The 6,479-nt window shown below is 37.0% G+C and overlaps 1 long non-coding RNA gene across 1 annotated transcript; it reads right to left on the reverse strand.

Moving 5' to 3' along the window:
• Positions 1–693: 693 nt before the first annotated feature.
• On the reverse strand, positions 694–5,152 carry LOC121565044. Its single transcript, XR_006000353.2, has 5 exons — positions 4,737–5,152; positions 4,426–4,535; positions 4,213–4,262; positions 2,663–2,759; positions 694–1,745 (listed from the first exon to the last, which is right to left on the reverse strand). It is a non-coding gene; the product is annotated as an uncharacterized LOC121565044 (long non-coding RNA).
• Between the last annotated feature and the right edge of the window lie 1,327 nt (positions 5,153–6,479).

The following is a 6,479-nucleotide window of genomic DNA, read 5'->3' on the forward strand; positions in this document are numbered from 1 at the left end:
GTCAGTAGTCTACTATATGTCCGTGCTATGTGAAGTAAGTATGGTGATTATTATTAAGGTTCTGGTCGTCTGAGATACCAACAAGTAAGGCTATACAACATACAATATCAATAAATATATATTTTCTCCTATTAGTGCACTGTAAACCCTAATAAGTTCACATAACTCAAATTATTTTGTAACAGATTACACAAAAATATTTTAGTGATGTTTTTAAATGTTTTAAGTTTACATAAAATAAAAATTACATTTACAGTTGCCTTAAATTATCTCAATGTTATCTTATAAATATTGATATTCCTCAACTTATAATTAGGGAGTAATTCACTCAAAATATTAAATATTTTTCAACTCATATAATGTGGGAAATACACTCAAAACTTTCAATATTCTTCAACTCATAAATGTGGGAAATACACTCAAAATATTAAATATTTTTCAACTCATATAATGTGGGAAATACACTCAAAACTTTCAATATTCTTCAACTCATAAATGTGGGAAATACACTCAAAATATTAAATATTCTTCAACTCATATAATGTGTGAAAAACACTCAAAATTTTCAATATTCTTCAACTCATAATGTGGGACATGCAAACAAAATTAATTCTAAACTGAAATACTGATGTCGGTCCATTACACAATTATAATCAGCGAATAATGTTAGAAAACATGAAAGTGACACCACAGTGACAATTTAACTTTTTTTTATTCAACACAATGTGCTTTTAAAAAGGCACGAATCAAAAGGAGCTCAGTCAAAACAAAGTGCTTGTCATAAATTAAAACAAAAAAGGAAAAGGAAATGACTCCATAAAAACAAAATGTGTTTTAAAGTACATTAAGTGTTAATAGTTCCATATTCTGATAGTGGTCATTGCTACAGAGGGTAGATTCAGTATTTTGGGTCTCCATATCACACTATTCAGTAAACATTATGATAAAAACTCACAAAGGCTTCATGATAAAATTCAATAAGATTCTAATTATAATCCATCCTCAACAGCAATGACAACTATTAGAATGTGGAGCCATTTAAAACGTTTTGGCACTTACTGTACCTTGAAGGCTGCAACTCACTTTTTTTAAATAAAACATTCAAATAAAAGTACTGGTTTCTACTGTGCCGTACTTCAACTGGCAACATCAAGGTAAGCATTAGGTCACAACATTAAACATGTATAGTGCATGAATTCAACAGTCGTTTCCCACAAGTACAGTACAAAAACTTGGGCTTGGCAATACGTCAATGTTGTGATATTTATCTATTAACAATCAATGTATTAAATCTGAGGTAGAAGAGGCAAACAGTGTAACATATTAAACATGAGGTAGAAGAGGCAAATTATTACATTTGTAAAGAGGGGAAAAAAACAAAAAACATCCTCAATACTCAGCTCAACAAATAGTCCATTCTGAGTGATTCACTCATTGAACAAATCATTCTTCAGTGTCAGTAGACGGCCTTTCAGTGGTTTGTTGTCCTCAAGACACATCACAACTTTTTGGATAAATGTGAATGTAAGCTCAAGATTCTTTGGGTACTGTAGGTCTAGTGCATAGACATACCCAAAGAGCAGGAGAAATGAGTCAGCCAGGTTTGTGGGACCACTCACAAGTATTTCATCTTCCACGACAATACAGATGCTCTCAGGGCTGAAGAGGGCCGCATCAGTAGTATCATCAGTGACAACTGTCAGGAGAGCCACCGGAGTGTCAGTGAGGTCTGGACCATCTGCTGACTATAAAACACAAATAATACAAAAATGAGTTCAGCCCCTCAAGGATACAAATCATGCTAATGATGTCTAGACATTACAGTCACTTTGCACTTAGACTGCAACTAAGCTACATGTTTAAACTATTTTCTTTACACATGCTTATTATTTTATGTTAGTTTCACACCTACCTGTAAGCATACTTTTTGTTTAGTGGAATTCTTTATACTTACCTTTTCATTTATGTAATTTCTACATGTCAGTTTGCAGAATAGCAACTCAAGGAAACTTCATAAACAGGTTCTGGGGGCTATTCCAGAAAGGAGGTTCAACAAACTGAGCCTAACCCTGAACTCAGAGTTGACTTACCCTGTGAAGTGAAACTGAGTTTTCAGTTACAGAACAGCTGATCTGAGTTAGGTAAGTTGACTCAGAGTACGTTAACTCGGAGTTGAGCTTGTGCCTGACGACTAGTAAAAAGCCATCATCAATGGAGCTCCGATACGGTTATTCACCATGGCAACGGGAGAAAACAGGAAGCAGACATTTTCTGGCTGCGGCTGTTATATAAATCACTGACAGAGTTTCAGATGCAGTCGTCTTTTCATTTTGAATTTAACATCACTTTATTTTATATTAGCCTTTAAGGAAGTGGTTGAATGTTGTTCAATGTTTTATTTTAGGCTATTTTGTTTTATTTAAAATCGGCTGAAAATGAAATATAAAAACATTTTATCTCATACTCAATGCGGCGACAAACTAGAAACACAGACTTTGAAATTACGTTGTTGGAAAAAATACAATTGGCTATACTGATGGTTTTCACATAACCTGCTTTCTGGAATGCCCCTCTGGTTCTCCTAGAGTTCTTTGAGTGGTGTCATGTTTAAGATGACTGAATAGCTAAGCAAAGGGATTGATAGTGAGGCCAGTACACTTACATTACAGGTCCTGAAAAACTTGGGAGGCATCTTCACGCAGGTACACAGGAAGTGCACGAAGGACGAGGGCCCGTCTCATATTTACATCACGTTGTTCCTACATGGACAAAAAATATCCATTACAATAATAATTACACAAATATCAAAAACATTCATTGTACACTAATTATAGTAAAAATGAAAATGTTAAAAGATAAGCAAGTTAGTTATTAACAAGCAAAGCATCAAAGTCGTGTGCTTATAGATCTGCTATTTCTGTTGTTGTTCTTTGTATTTAACAAAGTATTAATAAAGGAGTTCAAGTGATCAACTGTTGACCCCACAGTTGAGATAAAAACATTTAGAGAAATAGCAAAAGAATGACTGTGGAAACACATAAAATAAAACCAATTATTAGTGTAACCCTCTCACCAGGCTCGAATTTGACTCTCACGATATTACCTTATTTAGAATATCTGAACAGCATGGGATATTAGGTGAGAAGGACATCTCCAATAAGAATCCCTATTGTAAACTTGCTAGGGTGAATGACAAATAGGGTATTAACTTCAGATAGAATGATTATAGACTTGGTTATTGTTATAAGGATATGCTTTCCCATGCATTAAATGAAACGGAAACAGTAAATGACTCCACCAATACAACAGACATAAGGTTCAAGATCTATATTAATCAAATGTTCAATGTATCACATCAAAAGAAATACAAATTATAAACCCCAATGATTTTTCCACAACCCCATGTCCAAATTATTTGCAAGCTTGCTTAAACCCTGGGCGCGCGTTGGAGCTCATAAAAAAAATGACAACATACATAAAGTCCCGAAGTCCACCCCACATTTGTAGTTACTCACTACTTGTAGATAATGCCTCAGCAAAATATAGTAGTTCCGTGCAGGTGTCCTCACAAGATCCACCGCGAACACAGCTATCAATGCAGCCAGTACTCGGTAGCAGCAACAGACATCCGTTGGAAACACGAACTGATCGTCACAAGCAATTCTCTCCAAGTCTTGCACGATGCTAGGCTAACCTCTAGGATGTCGAATGTCTCCACAATGCGACGGCAGCTTCAGTCTCCACTTGGTCTTTCTTAACTAAATAATAAACACTCTCTTATAGAAATAAAATCAGGATTTCCCTTAAAAAAAACTCTGTAGGTATGGTTTTGTTCTCTCTTTATCGTTTCCTTTGGTCGTTTTTCCTTCACCAACCCCACTAACGTCTCTCCTTTCTCTTCTTTCAACTTTTCCCTCCCTTTTCTTTCCCGGCAACCAGTCCACTCTCCCATTGGCCACAACTTAACAAGTTAGCTCATTGGTCAAAACTTTAACGAGATACGTGGGAAATTTAAACTTAAAAGTAAACCAACCTATTCACTTGTACATTTTTTAAAAACATTGCTTCAAAAGAAATGCATTAATGACATTACAAATCAGGAGCTATTCGATCACCTTTTAAATCTAATACCAATGAATTATAACAAATACACTCTATACTTGGTTTTAGCAATGTATTACATTAGTAACACTATTTCATAATACATCCTACCTGAACTGTTAAAAGGATTTCGAGATGATCTCACAACCACACACTTGAGCCTAGGAAGAAATACAAACACAGGCCTGGTTAGCATCATGATAACACACTCACATTATGTTGTTTAGCATTGTTCGTTTCACGCTAGCACACACGTACACACAGCTCGATAACGTAAAATATTTACTGTGTAAGGCAGACACTTATTGAAATACGTATACTCACAGTACGCACTTCCATTACCGGCGAACAGCGAAAACTCATGGACCTTCCTCCACCGTCAATGTCCCGGGCAAACATGCATTATGGGAAATGTAGTTCATCCAGGAAACCTGCTGATAATGTTACACCGTTGTAAGATGAAGTAACGTAACGTATTTGTCACATATTTAACAACTTCTAAAGTTACAATTACTTAGATTTTTAAACTATTTACAACAAATATTCACTGTGCACATTGTACAAATGTATTCCCAGTTCCACATTTAAGACTATCGAAATTCAATTTTTTTAAAAACAACATTAGAGTTACTTACCAAATCAGAGGTGATGATAAGATGGCGCTTAAGAAAACGAAGGCAATAAGACTAATGATAAAAACGGAGGTGGTGGTGGTTTCAAGCGAGCAGCATAAAACTGCGCATTGCAAACAAATTAAAACAAATTAAACTGTGTTCCACATCCCCGCATCAAAGCAAATTCAAGATGGCTGACTCAGCTTTCCTGAGGGAGAGATGACCCACCCACCAGAACGTCATGACGTCGATAACGTCATGACACTACCTAAACTTTTTTGAGCGTTCCACACAAATTACCTATAAAATATTGAGCCCTCTTCAATTAAAGTGGCATAAATCTCAACAGAGCTCAACACTTTATAGTTTGGTCAACTGCATAACGACATTTGACTGTTATGACCTTATTACTTATGAGCTAGTACAACTGTTTGGGATTACAGTGTGTATTTGAGTTTGTTCTGTCGTTTCTGGATGATTTAATTGAAATTGCAACCAACTTTCTATGGCTTGTTTTAGATATAGTGATAATTGAGAGATTATTTCATTTCAAATAACTGAAAGTGAGAGGTTGTAATTTGAATAAAGGGGGGAAATGCCATTACTGAACATGTGGTGATTAGAACAAAAGATTTTACTCTTGACTTTGGCGAATATTATCGCGCGGCAGTGTCCTAATGCCTGCGCGCAGTGGACTATTGGCATCGTTCGCCATAGCAGGCTGGCATTAGATTAGAACATAAGATTTCACTCTTGACTTCAGCGACTATTATTGCGCATAAAGGGCCGGCAGTGTACTTTTGCGCGCACATTGTGCTTTTGCCTGCGCGCAGTGTGCAGTTGCATCCGCGCAGTGTACTATTGGCCTCGTTTGCCATAGCAGGCTAGCATTAAATTATAACACAAGATTTCACTCTTGACTATGGCGACTATTATTGCGTGTAAAGGCCAGCAGTGATCTATTGTTTTGGGCGCGCAGTGTATTATTGCGGGCGCACGCAAAGTGTATTGTTTTTTGGCGTACAGTGTGTTTTATGGGCGCGCAGTGTATTGTTTTGGGTGCGCAGTGTACTGTTTTGGGTGCGCGGTCAAAAAAAAGAGAAGCAAAGCATCCCTTCCGATAGCCGACAGAGGAGGCCTCCGTAACGGGCCAATCGGGGTGGTGGGGAGATGGTGTCCAATCAGCAGATGCCACTGCCGGCTTTATACATTTCACATGGGCATTTCGAGGCTATACTCCGACTGTCTAAGAAGGAAGCTAGCGCCATGGCCAGAACCAAGCAAACCGCTCGCAAATCCACCCGGTGCAAAGCCTACAGGATGCAGCTCGCCGCCAAGGCTGCGCGCAAAGTCAACATGTAAGGAAAATCGTTGTGTACGAACCTGGGATATTTACGTTAAGGATTATGTTTACCAATCGATGACAGTATTGACTCAATACGGGGTTTGCTTTCCGCTATCCGTCGCCGTTTAAATGTCTGACATATAACCGTGCTCGAGAAAACCACAGGTAGCATAATGTATTTCATCAGATTTCGTGCGTTTCTGTGTGAAAAGACACGAATTTATGTGCTACTTAATTCGTGTGAAAAGACAGCAATTTAACACACAACTACCATAAACGGATAGCCTATTTTTCTTTATTTTCTTTATTATGGCTAATTAAACGTTATGAATATACAGAAATGTTGTCTTTATTTAATAATGTTTCAAACATTGTAGTTGTATGCCTATGTACTGTTTGAGATTTTCTGAACATCATTT

Source organism: Coregonus clupeaformis, unplaced genomic scaffold, assembly GCF_020615455.1.
Source record: "Coregonus clupeaformis isolate EN_2021a unplaced genomic scaffold, ASM2061545v1 scaf3597, whole genome shotgun sequence".
In the NCBI taxonomy this organism is placed as follows: domain Eukaryota; kingdom Metazoa; phylum Chordata; class Actinopteri; order Salmoniformes; family Salmonidae; genus Coregonus; species Coregonus clupeaformis.